Source organism: Vulpes vulpes, chromosome 7, assembly GCF_048418805.1.
Source record: "Vulpes vulpes isolate BD-2025 chromosome 7, VulVul3, whole genome shotgun sequence".
Taxonomy (NCBI): domain Eukaryota; kingdom Metazoa; phylum Chordata; class Mammalia; order Carnivora; family Canidae; genus Vulpes; species Vulpes vulpes.
In genome coordinates this window covers 92,191,715-92,205,898 of record NC_132786.1, presented here as the reverse complement: position 1 = coordinate 92,205,898, position 14,184 = coordinate 92,191,715, and the positions used below count along the sequence as shown (strand labels likewise).

The 14,184-nt window shown below is 36.3% G+C and overlaps 1 long non-coding RNA gene across 2 annotated transcripts in view; it reads left to right on the top strand.

Moving 5' to 3' along the window:
• The window catches only part of LOC140599719 (uncharacterized), a 61,705-nt gene that overhangs the window by 41,315 nt on the left and 6,206 nt on the right, over positions 1-14,184 (top strand). The window lies entirely within an intron of this gene.

The following is a 14,184-nucleotide window of genomic DNA, read 5'->3' as shown; positions in this document are numbered from 1 at the left end:
AGAGAGAACTTAAATATTCCTATCAAAAAAGCAAAACAAAAGAAACGAAAGAAGAAAGAAAGAAAATGAGTGAGGCATCGCACTAAACACCTGAAATAGAGGGCTCTTTTATTCAAGTGTCCCATTGTCAAGGAGGTCACAGCATGAAGGGATTGACAATTAGCTTGACTGAATCATGAGTGACCATGGAGATCAAGTTAGGTTGGTGCCAAGTTCTTGTTGAATGTCAGTGTCACTCACTAGCAAACATGCAATTCCATAAACAAAGTCAGCATACTGGGATGAAGGTAGTCAGGTAGTCAATACAGCTTTCTGAGTAGGGGCTTTAGGGTAAATTTCCTAAAAGAACCATAATTTGCCCTAGTAACCAGAGATTTCTCTTATCTGTTACAGTGTAAGTAACGCAATTCACACTTAAATATCTTTGTCCAGGGTATAAGGCATCTTTTGTTCTTGTATGATTCAAATTCAATAAGAAATGATTAACAAGGGCAGCCTGGGTGGCTCAGTTGTTTAACGCCACCTTTGGCCCAGGGCATGATCCTGGAGTCACTGGATCAAGTCCCATGTCGGGCTGCCTGCATGGAGCCTGCTTCTCCCTCTGCCTGTGTCTCTGCCTCTCTCTGTGTGTGTCTCTCATGAATAAACAAATAAAATCTTTTAAAAAAATGAAATTATTAACAAAAAATTGAATATGTTTTAGTAATGTTTGGCCTATTTTCTCTTTAAGACAGAACAGAAAGGAAAGAGATACCTCCTCATATTCTGCTGTTAGGAAAAATTATTTTACTAGTATATGCAATTATAATGAAGCATGTATATTTCAAGAGTTTATTTTTTTACTTCATAGGGTTTTTTAGCATTGAGGCACATCATCACTTTGTCAAGAAGTATTATCATATAGAAGTAGATTATTATAAAACATTTATCCACACTTTGTCTTTCATTTTCTTATAATAGATATTTTTAAGAGAAAAATCAGGATCCCTGGGTGGCTAGCGGTTTAGCACCTGCCTTTGGCCCAGGGCATGATCCTGGAGTCCTGGGATCGAATCCCACATTGGGCTCCTTGTGTGGAGCCTGCTTCTCCCTCTGCCTGTGTCTCTGCCTCTCTCTCTCTCTCTCTGTGTGTCTCTCATGAATAAATAAATAAAATCTTTAAAAAAAAAAAGAAAGAAAAATCAGCAGAATTAGAAGCAAAGTTCTAGGGGTGCCTGGCTGGCTCGGTTGATAGAACATGAAACACTTGATCTTGAGATTGTAAATTTAAGCCATATGTTGGATTGGAGAGATTACTTAAAAAATAAAATCTTTAAAAAAAAAAAAACAAAATTCTAATCTTTATAGTTATCTCTTTTTCATAATGGAACTCAATTCAGTGTTTCTTTTTCTCATATGATACTCATAATTTATGTCCTATTTAAAAAAGGAATAGTCATAGCTACATTGTTTTATATATTAATATACATTAGCTTCAGCATGCTGTGTTCAACTCAGACTCACATTATAACCTGACACCTTTATAATCCTGTAATGTTATAAAGACACAGTCTCATGTTTATGCACTTGGGCTATTAAATAAATTCTCCCACAGTCATAAGCAGTAAGATGCCAATGAATGTCTGATGTACATTCTGGGTACCTTGCAGAAAACATGTTTGAATGGCCTCAATAATTTAGGGTCATTTAAAAGAGGCATATTTCTTAGTTTCCACCAGTTTATAGCATTTTCTCAGTATATATATGTGTGTGTGTATATATATATATATATATATACACACATATATATGTATATATATATTTAAAATTTATTTATTTATTCATGAGAGACACAGAGAGGCAAAGACATAGGTAGAAGGAGAAACAGGCTCTACGGAGGAGCCCGATGCGGGACTCGATCCTGGCACTCTGGGATCATGTCCTGAGCCAAAGACAGACTCAACTGCTGAGTCACCCAGGTGTCCCTCACGGTATATTTTTTAAGACCTTGAGAGTTTTGAAGATAACTGGTGAGATATTTTATAGAATGCTCCCCAATTTGGGCACAACTGATGTTTTCTCATGATTACACTGGGATTCTGTGTCTTGGGGAAGAATACTACTTAGATGAAATGCCCTTCTCCCTACATCCTACCAAAAGCACATGATGCCAATATGTACAATGATGGGTAAGCTTAATCTTATTACTTGTTTGAGATTGTATCTACCTGGTTTCTCCACTGTGAAGTTGCTTTTTTCCTATCTTTTTCTTTTCCTATCTTTCCACCTGAGTCATTAAATCCTGTCCACACTAAAAAGAGTGAAATTGAACTCTCAATCCTCTGGAGGGAGGAATGTACAAATTTTGTGTATGTATTAAAATGACCATAATAATCAATATGTATGGGACAGGGTATTTTGATACTATGCAACTATCTTGTTTTACCTTAAAGTTTTGCCACCCATCAGGGAATCTTGTTTGCAGTAATTATCACTGTTGTCTTCTAATGGTGATTTTCTACTTCTTACACTTCTATATTTACTATTTGGAATTCGGTAAGGAAGATTTATCCTGCAATAGTAGAAAACTTTTATCATCTTCCCTTTAGGTTCTTTGACTACTTCTAATAATTAACTTGGCAAAAGACAGATTTACAGAAGAAAAATAAATTTAATTTCATACAGTATGAAAGCACCGAAGGACATGAGAGGCTCTCATATAATCAGGCTAATTGAGACTTCTGTATTATCTGAGCTAAGAAGAAGGGGATAGGGGACTGGGGCTTCCAAAAGAAGGAAGACAATTCATAGGAAAATGAGAAAAGCAAATGTGTGGTAAACAGAAGTTTCCCGTGCCATGCAGAAAAGTCTTTCTGATATAAAAAGTTACCTCTGTTAATAGCTCTTCCAGGTATAGGAAGTTAAAGGAGAGATTAAAAAGGGAAACCAAATCTTTCCTGAGTCTGCTGGGTCCTACTTGCCTTTGGTTCAAAGCAATCCACATTCAAAAGTGGCACATTTTGGGGTGATGTACTCTTCTCTCCCATAGTCCTTTCTCTCTCATTTATTTATTAATTGTAAGGGCTAGAAAAATTATTCTGATAAGGGCCAGATAGTAAATATTTTAGGCTCTGAAGGCTGGATTTTGTAGGAAGAATTTAAAAATATCTAATTACTACTTTATTCCAAACTTTGTAACTTTCTATAATTCTGGTCTGTTAATTATGTATATGTAAAAGAGTGTTTCATAATAAGACAGATCTTTGAGAAACTGAGACATTTAGATGTTATCTTCTGGACACATTTTAATAAACAGAAGGTAAAATATACTCTTAGGTGAGCTTGTTGGTATTTAAAGATTTGACAATTGGACAGTATCTTTTCTTACTGGATATACAATCTCTTAAAACCTCAGCAGACATCAGAGGTCAGTTCTTCTATTTTATAGATTATAAACCTGAGGCTTGGAGGACTTAAGTAAATTGTGTGAGGTCATATATAGGGCTGGGACCAGAATGCAGACTCTAATACTAGTGAATTGTTTCTTCCATTACCCTTTGTTGCCAAATACAAGAAGAAATGAATATGTCAGATAAAAAATGTAGGGTTAAACTATTCTTTAAAAAGTTTTGCAACTAAAATGATTTAAAACTGACCATCAGATATAATCCTGGAAAAAAAGAAAATTCTTGTCTATTTGGTTTTTATGACTGCTCACTGCTGTGAAAGGTGGCGAGCAATAAAATAAGTTCACAGAAATAAAACAAGTGCTCTGGCTACCATTTATTTTGGAAATTGTCAGGAAAGATGAATTAAGCAGTACAAATTCCCCAGAGGTGGCATGATGTGTAAGACTAATAAAACGATGCCTGATGATTCCCTTGGAGAAGGAAAGCATAACCTCAAAGAAGAATCAGAATTAACAAGAAATGAGACCAATCTTTCACAGCAGCATGAAGGTTAGAAAGATAAAGCTATAGTACTCTAAAAGCCATGAAATTACTTCTAAAGGCAATAATCGATTGAGTGGGAAACATTAGAAAACTACAAGTCAAAAAACAACATCAACACGAATGGTAAGTCCTGGAGGTCATAGCCATTGGAAAAAGTGCCTGGTATATCCCCCCAGCCCCCAAGTTAGATTGATTCTATGCTGAATCCTGAGCCTAAAACGACTGTTTCCTGAGGAGAAACCTTTTTACTTACTATGAATTACCTTTCCCTCACTTGCTCCTTGCAGAAAAAGGAGGAAGGAAGGAGAAAAGGGAGGGAGGGAGAGAGGGAGGAAGAAACAAAGCAAGGGGAAAAAAAGAGGAAAATATCTACCACTGGCCATTTCCTTTTTTGATTATTTTCTTTACTAGATTGGTTGATCAAAAAGCCTTCGATGGAGTAGACTAATGGCACATTAGAATATAATTGTGTAAATCATCACAGGTAGTGATTTCCTTAATCATTTCAAATCTTTTCTGAATAATATGCATTGCTCTGTGTTCTGATAATCTTCGATTCCTCTTACATTCAATTGTCAATTGGATATTTTCAACTTATAATTAGTTATTTGGCTGGCACTTTATTTTGTCCTGTGGAGACTGAGATGAAGAAAGTCTCAGTATTCAAGCAAAACAGTGATGTTTAGGTGAGTGGTTCCTTCATTCATTTGGATCATCATTTCCTGTGTGAGGTAGAACAACTTTGGACATTGGCTAGGGAAGTGTAACCAAATTAAAATGATAATTTTCTGTAATTTCTAAGTTTTATAAAATGAGCACATTTTTTCTTTGATAATAACAATATTAACCATTAAACAAATTAAAGACATCAAAACAAATTTAGATGATTAAAAATGAAAAAGCATGAACAAGGGCATCCCTGGGTGGCTCAACTTTGGACATTGGCTAGGGAAATGTAACCAAATTAGAACGATAATTTTCTGTAATTTCTAAGTTTTATAAAATGAGCACATATTTTCTTTGATAATAACAATATTAACCATTAAACAAATTAAAGACATCAAAACAAATTTAGATGATTAAAAATGAAAAATCATGAACAAGGGCATCCCTGGGTGGCTCAACTTTGGACATTGGCTAGGGAAGTGTAACCAAATTAGAATGATAATTTTCTGTAATTTCTAAGTTTTATAAAATGAGCACATATTTTCTTTGATAATAACAATATTAAACATTAAACAAATTAAAGACATCAAAACAAATTTAGATGATTAAAAATGAAAAAGCATGAACAAGGGCATCCCTGGGTGGCTTAGTACCTGCCTTTGGCCCAGGGCATGATCCTGGAGTCCTGGGATCGAGTCCCGCGTCAGGCTCCCAGCATGGAGCCTGCTTCTCCCTCTGACTGTGTCTCTGCCTCTCTCTCTCTCTCTCACATGAATAAATAAATAAAATCTTTAAAAAAAAAAAGAAAAAGTGTGAACAATATTTTGCTTCTTTAATTTTATTTATACAATTTTTGTCAAATATATCTTTTTGAAGGATTGATTGATTTTTCTATACTCTCTTTTTTTTTTTAAAGATCTTATTTATTTATTCATGAGAGACACAGAAAGAGGCAGAGACATAGGCAGAGGGAGAAGCAGGCTCCCTGTAGGGAGCCTGATGTGAGACTCCATCCCAGAAACCCAGGATCATGACCTGAGCCAAAGACAGACACCCAACCACTGAGCAACCTAGGAATCCCTAGTCCTCATTTCTAAATAACAAGTACATGGTGATATTTCCTAATTTTCAGTTGCAGGTATCTAGTGAATTCCTCCATAGCTGAGGTTTCATTTTTTTCTCTTTGGTTTCTCCCCTCCCACCACACACATTTTTCCTATTCCTGTAGTTCCAAAACACATATTCACAATCATTGGTTGAATCAATATTAGCATTAGCAGTATTTAGGAATACCTAAATATCCATCACAACAAAAGGCTGTAGATTTTCTAACCACATAAAATATAACTCTGACTTCTCTTCTAGGAAAGAAATTGTGTTGGTTGACTTCCATTGCAGCTTCTGTTTTTTTCCTGTGGTAACCTTGAAACTTTTTTTTCCAGTCCCTCAAAGAGAATATACTCGCAGAGGTGTAGTGAGAGAAAAAGATTTTACTAAAGTCCCTTTAGAGGTGTTGGGGAGGAAGAATTTCCTCTAGCTTTCAAGGTCCTGGCTGGACTTAGAGTCAAATTGACATGAAACAGATTAAAAGGAGAAAATCAAATTTAATAGTGTATGTATGGGGAATCCAGAAAGAAATGGAAATTCCAAAGATGGTCAGGCAATATGATGCTTATATGAGCTAAGGAGAGGGGTAGGGGTCTGAAGATACAAAGGGGTAAAAGACCATTAGCAGGAAGGTAAAGATGATGTTTGAAAAATAAAGATGCCCTACTACACAGATAAGTTTCTTAGGTAAAGAGGAATCTCTATTAATAGCTCTTTTCCTGATAAAGCAGGCAGTTGAAGGGAAGGTAAAGGACTTTTTCTGAATCTGCTGGGTTTGGACTGCTTTTAGCTAAAAATCATGTTTATGCCAAAGTGGCCTATCTTGGGATGGCCTACCCTTGGCCCCTACAAAGGAGAAGGCTTTAAAGGGGCACAGGTCATATACTATATATGATATAATATTTTTACATCTTTAAAAATCTCTGGAGGAATCAGTTCTCATGTCTCTTTTTCTCATTTGCTAGACAATGAAGGTCTCTTTATTTTGCCTCCTTCCTAATAATTTTTTTATTTTTTATTTTATTTTAAAGATTTTATTTATTTATTCATGAGAGACAGAGAGAGAGAGAGAGAGAGAGAGAGAGAGGCAGAGACACAGGCAGAGGGAGAAACAGGCTTCATGCAGGGAGCCGGAAGTGGGACTAGATCCCCAGGTTTCCAGGACCAGCCTCTGAGCTGAAGGCAGCGCTAAACCGCTGAGCCACCTGGGCTGCCCTCCTTCCTAATAATTTAGGTAATTCTCCCTGCATAGATCTCCCTCTCATTCCCCCCCCCCCCTTTTTTTTGCTTTGCCTTGATAAGTTCTTATGCTATATATTTTAGTCCTCTTCAGGCTTCTCTGCTTTTACAATCTTAAAGACAAAATATGATATCTGTGTTATGTGTCAGGATAGGCTATATTATTCCCTGGTAATGAATAGCCCCTACATTTCAAGTGCTTAATATTTAAAAACAAATTTATTGTACGTGGTACATGTGCAAAGCAAGTTGGTAGGAAAGATCTGCATCTGGTGGATTCATGTTTCTGTGATCATGGTAACAGCGGGAAGGTCACACATGTAATCTCCACTCACATTTTATTAGAAAAAGCAAGTCATAGGCAGCCCGGTGGCCCAGCGGTTTAGCGCCGCCTTCAGCCCAGGTTGTGATCCTGGAGACCTTGGATCAAGTCCCACATCAGGCTCCCTTCATGGAGCCTGCTTCTCCCTCTGCCTGTGTCTCTGCCTCTCTCTTTCTCTCTCTGTATGTCTGTCATGAATAAATAAATAAAATCTTAAAAAAAAAGAAAAAGCAAGTCTTATGTCCACACATAGCTTCCATAGGGTCAAGGAAGCATTATACTTACCCCACTGTGTGCCAGGAGGGGCAGATGGAATATTTTTAAATAGGTCTAATGACAATCTTAACCAGTATGGTGAGTATAGAGACTATATTAAGAACAGAGTAGGCTCTTGCAGGTAACATATACTTTATTTTATTTTATTTATTTTTTAAAATATTTTATTTCTTTATTCTTGAGAGACAGAGAGAGAGAGAGAGAGAGAGAGGCAGAGACACAGGCAGAGGGAGGAGCAGGCTCCATGCAAGAAGCCTGACCTGGGACTTAATCCTGGGACTCCAGAATCAGGCCCTGGGCTGAAGGCAGGGCTAAACCACTGAGCCACCCGGGCTGCCCCGATAACATATATTTTATTTTTATTGTTATTGTTATTTTTTAAAATAAATTTATTTTTTTATTGGTGTTCAATTTACCAACATACAGAATAACACCCAGTGCTCATCCTGTCAAGTGCCCCCCTCAGTGCCCGTCACCCATTCACCCCCACCCTCCACCCTCCTCCCCTTCCACCACCCCTAGTTTGTTTCCCAGAGTTAGGAGTCTTTATGTTCTGTCTCCCTTTCTGATATTTCCCACACATTTCTTCTCCCTTCCCTTATATTCCCTTTCCCTATTATTTATATTCCCCAAGTGAATGAGAACATATAATATTTGTCCTTCTCCGATTGACTTACTTCACTCAGCATAATACCCTCCAGTTCCATCCACGTTGAAGCAAATGGTGGGTATTTGTCGTTTCTAATGGCTGAGTAATATTCCATCGATAACATATATTTTAAAAATTATCTGTGCAAATAACTTTTTCTTCCATTATATACAAATATTATTTAAAGATTTTATTTTTTTATTCATGAGAGACACACAGAGAAAGAGGCAGAGACACAGGCAGAGGGAGAAGCAGGCTCCATGCAGGGTCCCTGATGCGGGGCTCAGGCCTGGGAATCTGGGATCACACCCTGAGCCAAAGGCAGGTACTCAACCGTTGAACACTCAGGCGTCCCTTCCATTACATATATTTTGAAAGCTTCTAGTAAGAGGCCCCAATTAACCTGACTCACTTCTGACTAACTCACTCATTGGATCACATGTTTGTTTAATAGAGGAAGATATTTCCCTTATTTTGAGATGTCTTCAGAAAACATACTTTTGTGAGTTTACTTTTAAGTTCCTCAAATAATAAATGGATATAAAATATTACAAAAGTTGGTGGTGCCTGGGTGGCCCAGTCTGTTAAGCAACTGACTCTGGATTTTGCCTGAGGTCATGATCTATTGATAAGAGTTTCTAGGAATTTAGAGTCATCCTTTTCTTTCTAGTACAGAGGGGCAGATATCCTAACAATGGAGATTTCCCTTATAAATGTAAATGACTCATAAAAGGGTAACTTCTTGTTTTACAGAACTTTTCCAGTCTGCAGTTTAAAATAATCAGCTTAATATAATCCTTATGCCAAAAAGACAGTTTAGGGTAGGCAATTCTGCTCTCCTTCATTATTATACCATGTGTAAGTTTTAATTATTAAATATCTAAAATAATACTTATTTAATATTTAGAACATTGAAAATATTGAAGATATTTTTGCCTTAGAGAGTAAAATTCTAGTCAGAAACTGAATACCAATTAATATAATATATTAACTTTAGGGCCTTGAAAATGAATATTAGTATAATGATAATCTAGGTGTTTACTCAGAGCAGAAAATATTTCTAATTCAGGTAACTATCATTCAAGTCCAGTAAGCAAATAGAGACTACCCATTCATTTCACGCAAGCCTCTCATGAGTTGCCTATGGAAACAAATGTCTCTTATGGCTCAACTAGGTTAGATTCAAATACGTGACTTGGAGGTGAAAGGTTGTGGATTCTGTTATCAATCATCTAAGCTACCCATTGCTCAAGAAGAGAAACACTGGCTCAGACAAGAGGGAAGAATTATTTGACTCAATTCATTAACACATTACACTATTCTGTTGGTAAATATCTTCTTGAATAAAATAACCTTACAAAAATCAGCTTCTTTTTAAAATTGTAACATATGGAACATATGTGAAGAAAATGTACCAATTACAATGTTCTGCAAATTGCTATAAATTGCTAGTGAGAAAATTCATTTGTAATTCCTAGGTATTTCTTCTTGTCTGTGACTGTCAAATAATGGCAACATGATGGATTGTGTCACCACAAGCATATCTCCCATGGACAGAGTCTCTGGCCTCTGTCGGATAGCATTACAAATCTGACTTTTATACTCACTGTTAACATACTTGGAGAACAAATTATTTACTTTTCTGCCACACTATTTTCTATTTCTTTGCATTAAATATATTGGAGAGTAAAAAATGATTGTTGAGATGTAGCAGGCAGAGAAAGCAAGGGCTATAGTTTGGGATACTCATTACTTCATGAGGGTACTTCACTTAAATAATTTCTTACAACAGAATATAAAAAGATAAAGACAGAATATAGTTTTGTGATTAGTAATCATTAAATTTTCAGTTAAAGTTTGAAATGTACTCTTGTGCTATTCTATGGGGCATTTTGAACTTCTCAAAGCACTATGGCAGAGTATTCTTTCTGGTCCTAGGACTTAGAGGGCATTCCACAGGACAGCCAAGAGGATCCTTGACTTCATGCATGATAGAAATCAAATGCAAACAGAGAAGAAATGGGAGCAGATTTTATTGATGATATATAGATAGTGTAGATACAGACAGAGCTTCTGGGAGACTTGTAAAGAAAAGGAGAAAGAGTCTCATCTTTGCTTGGGGGTGTAGGGTTTTTTATTGAGGATAGTGGTTTGGTGTACATGTCCTCTCAGGCATCCAGGAACTGGTCAGAACAACAACAACAAAAAAAAGGGTCCAGGAGTCCTCCATAAGTCACTTATTCCTTATAGCCACAGGGTCTTAGTGTCTAGATGTCTAGTGCCAGTGGTCTGGAATACATACAGGATGGCTTCAACTGGTCATTTTCACCTGGTCATTCCTTGGATATTATTTATTATGCTGGAAGTCTCCGAAGAAATCATTAACTCCTTGATCCTTATAAGGAGGACATACATTATTTCGACTATGAGGCACATGTAAAGTGGGGGTGCAGGTCCTGGCAAGAATAGAGGTAGCAAATAAACAGTCCTTCCTGGGGTCCCTTCAATTTCCCTATCTCAATAATAGTGATAGTTTTAATAAGTACTCTAAAAAAAGAAAACCTAAAGCAAGTGAAAAGAAACATGCAGTTTTCTCCCTTAGATAAGTGACTCATAAAAGGCCTGTATGAAGAGATAACTTGGAAAAAAAGAATGCAAGTTGTGAGAGTATTCAAGGGAAAATTATTTAAGGCAGAAAGGACACCAAATTGAAGGACTATAGTAGAAAATTTGCTTGGAGTGTCCAATAACTGGCAAGAAGATCAGTATGGCTGAAGAAAAATAAATAAGGGAAGAAGAAATAGGATATGATATAAAAGTTATTCATGGGCCAAAACATTTGGGCCCCAAGTTACATAAATGATTTGGATTTTGTTCCAAGTCTCATGGGAAGACGTGAGAGCAGGAAATTGATATATGATTTACCTGTTAAAGTATGTCTCTGGCTTTTGCATGGAAATAGACTCTACAGGGTCAAGATTTGAAGAAGCTTTTGTAGTAGCCCAGGCAAATGATTAGAACCAAATGATTATAAGAAGTGTTGCTTTTCTGGACATAGCTGATAGGATTTTTCAGTCTGAGAGGCACAAAGGCATCAGTAATGGTTCCAAGATGTTTTAACTAATCAGCCAGGTAAATGGTGAGGCATTAACTTAGGTAGGGAACACCAGAAGAAAGGCAGATTTGAATGTTAGGGGTATCAATACTTTATTTTGGACAAGTCTAATTTGTGAGAAGATGCTTGTTAAATCCCTGTATTTATTTTCTATGATGCATAAAAAAATCACCACAAATGTAGTAACTTAAAATAACATAAATTTATTATTTCATGGTTTTTGTGGTGTTGGAGTCTGGACATGGTTTAACTGGGTTCTCTGCAAGCCTGCAAATAAGGTATCAGCCAGCCGGGTTCTCATCTTTTTTTTTTTTTCTTTTTTAAGACTTTATTTATTTATTCATGAGAGACAGAGAGAGAGAGGCAGAGACATAGGCAGAGAGAGAAGCAGGCTCCATGCAGGGAGCCCAATGTGGGACTCGATCCCAGGACTCCAGGACCACACCTTGAGCCAAAGGCAGACACTCAACTGCTGAACCACCCAGGCATCCAGAGGGTTCTTATCTTGACATAATCTGGGGAAGGATCTGCTTCCAAGCTTAGTGAGGTGATTGGCAGTCTTCCATTCCTTGCAGCCTTAGGATTTATGGAATCTTGCTTGTTTAAAATCAGCAAGGAAAACAAGACTGTAAAGCAAGTTAGTAAGCAGGTTGGAGACTTGTATAATGTAACATAATTACAACAGTGATATCCCAGTATCTTTGCCATATTGAAGTCACAGATCCTATTCATATTCAATGGGTGTGGACTCTACAGGCGAATGAGAGCCGGGATGTGAGGATCATAGGGACCACTTAAGAGTCTATAGATACCAAAGTAAATAAACTGACTTGAAAATTGAATATAGATTCCAGAAGGAACACCAGGCTTGGAGATACATTTTTTTTTTTACATTTTTTAAAATTTAGATTCAATTTGCCAACATATAGTATAGCACCCAGTGCTCATCCTATCAAGTGCCCTCCTCAGTGCCCATTACCCAGTTACCCTATCCCCCCCATCTCCCCTCCCACACCCTTTGTTTGTTTCCCAGAGTTAGGAGTCTCTCATGGTTTGTCTCCCTCTCTAATTTTTTCCCCTCAGTTCCCCTCCTTTCCCTTATAATCCCTTTCACTATTTCTTATATCCCATGTATGTGTGAAACCATATGATGATTGTTCTTCTCTGATTGACTTATTTCACTCAGCATAATACCCTCCAGTTCCAACCGTGCGGAAACAAATGGTGGGTATTCATCTTTTCTGATGGTTGAGTAATATTCCATTATATATATATATATATATATATATATATATATATATATTCCATTATATATATTATATATATAAATTATATATATATACATTTATATACATTTTATATATATATATAAATACCACATCTTCTTTATCCATTCATCTGTTGAAGGACATCATGGCTCCTTCCACAGTTTGGCTATTGTGGACATTGCTGCTATGAACATTGGGGTGCACATGTCCCAGCATTTCACTACATCAGTATCAGTATCTTTGGGGTAAATACCCAATAGTGCAATTGCTGGAACGTAGGGTAGCTCTATTTTTCTGGAGATATAAATCTGAGTTATCAAGATATTGATATCTTAAAGCCATGGGTCTAGCTGAAAATATAATCAATATTGACATGGAAATGATAGATATTTTATTCCAGTAGACACATAGAATATTCCAGCCAGCTAGATTAAAAAAAAAAAGAATACAGAAAATAATTCTTAGACCAGTTTTTTTACTTAATTAGTCAATTCTTGTCTGCCTTAACAGAGCTACTACTCTTGGCTATTAGCAGATGTTTAGAATGTGCCACACAAATACTGTGCTAAGAACTTTGAAAAGATCATCTCACTTTATCTCTACAATAAACTAATGAGATAGATTATATTACTTTAGTTGATGAGAAAATTAATGCTCTAGTTCATACAGCCACTAAGAGGTATAGTCAACGAATGTGGTGTGACTCCATAGTCTGTACACTTGCCCACATCCTGTATAGTCCCTTTGTGTGCAGGTTGCCTGGATCAGATCCTCTTCTTATCATTAATGGGCATTCTTTATGCCTGCATGAGTTTGTCATTCCTGATTTGTTTTCTCTTGTCTTCCATCCAAATCATATCAACTTACTTCCTCCTTCCCTTGGGAGGTGTCAACTGTTGTCTTTGTAGCCCACAACTGCTTTACCATTGCAAAATAGACAAAATCTTTTGTAAACACTAGTCTTTTCATCAAAGACTAAAATATCTGTGGAATTACAAACTGAATAAAGTTAGTGCACAGGAAGGACTCAGAAGAAAATCTGTAATTTTGAACCTGAAGGAAAAGGAAATACAAGAGGAAAGATGTATTTTTGAGTAGGAGAGAAAGAAGTAAACATATTTATCATTCTTACAATTATTAAGGAAGTAAGTTATGTTCTTTACCTATGAGAGTAACAAAAGAATTATGACGAATGAATTTACTTTCTCAGTATCAAAAAAAGATGGTACAAAATGTGTTTCTCAATTATAGTGAAATGCTTTATAGGAAAAATTTTAGTTGATTCCTTTTTAAAATTTTTTATTTTGCACTTGGCTCCTGGTGAATGGTTATAACTAACGCTTATTATAGAATGCACTTATTTCTGTGGTTCGAATTATTTCGGATGGATGTGATTTAGTATTTCTCTTTTACCTAAGTGATGTTACCCTTGACTCAATATTAGCTTTAAGATGTTTCTACTGACTATTCAAATCGAGGTGGACAAGAACACAATTTTTTTTCTCACTGAAAAACAGTCTAAGATAAAACAAATTATTCTAGTTAAAAAAAAAAAACCTGAAATTTACACTAGCTTTTTTTTTTCCAATGGAAAACCCTAATCCAATTTT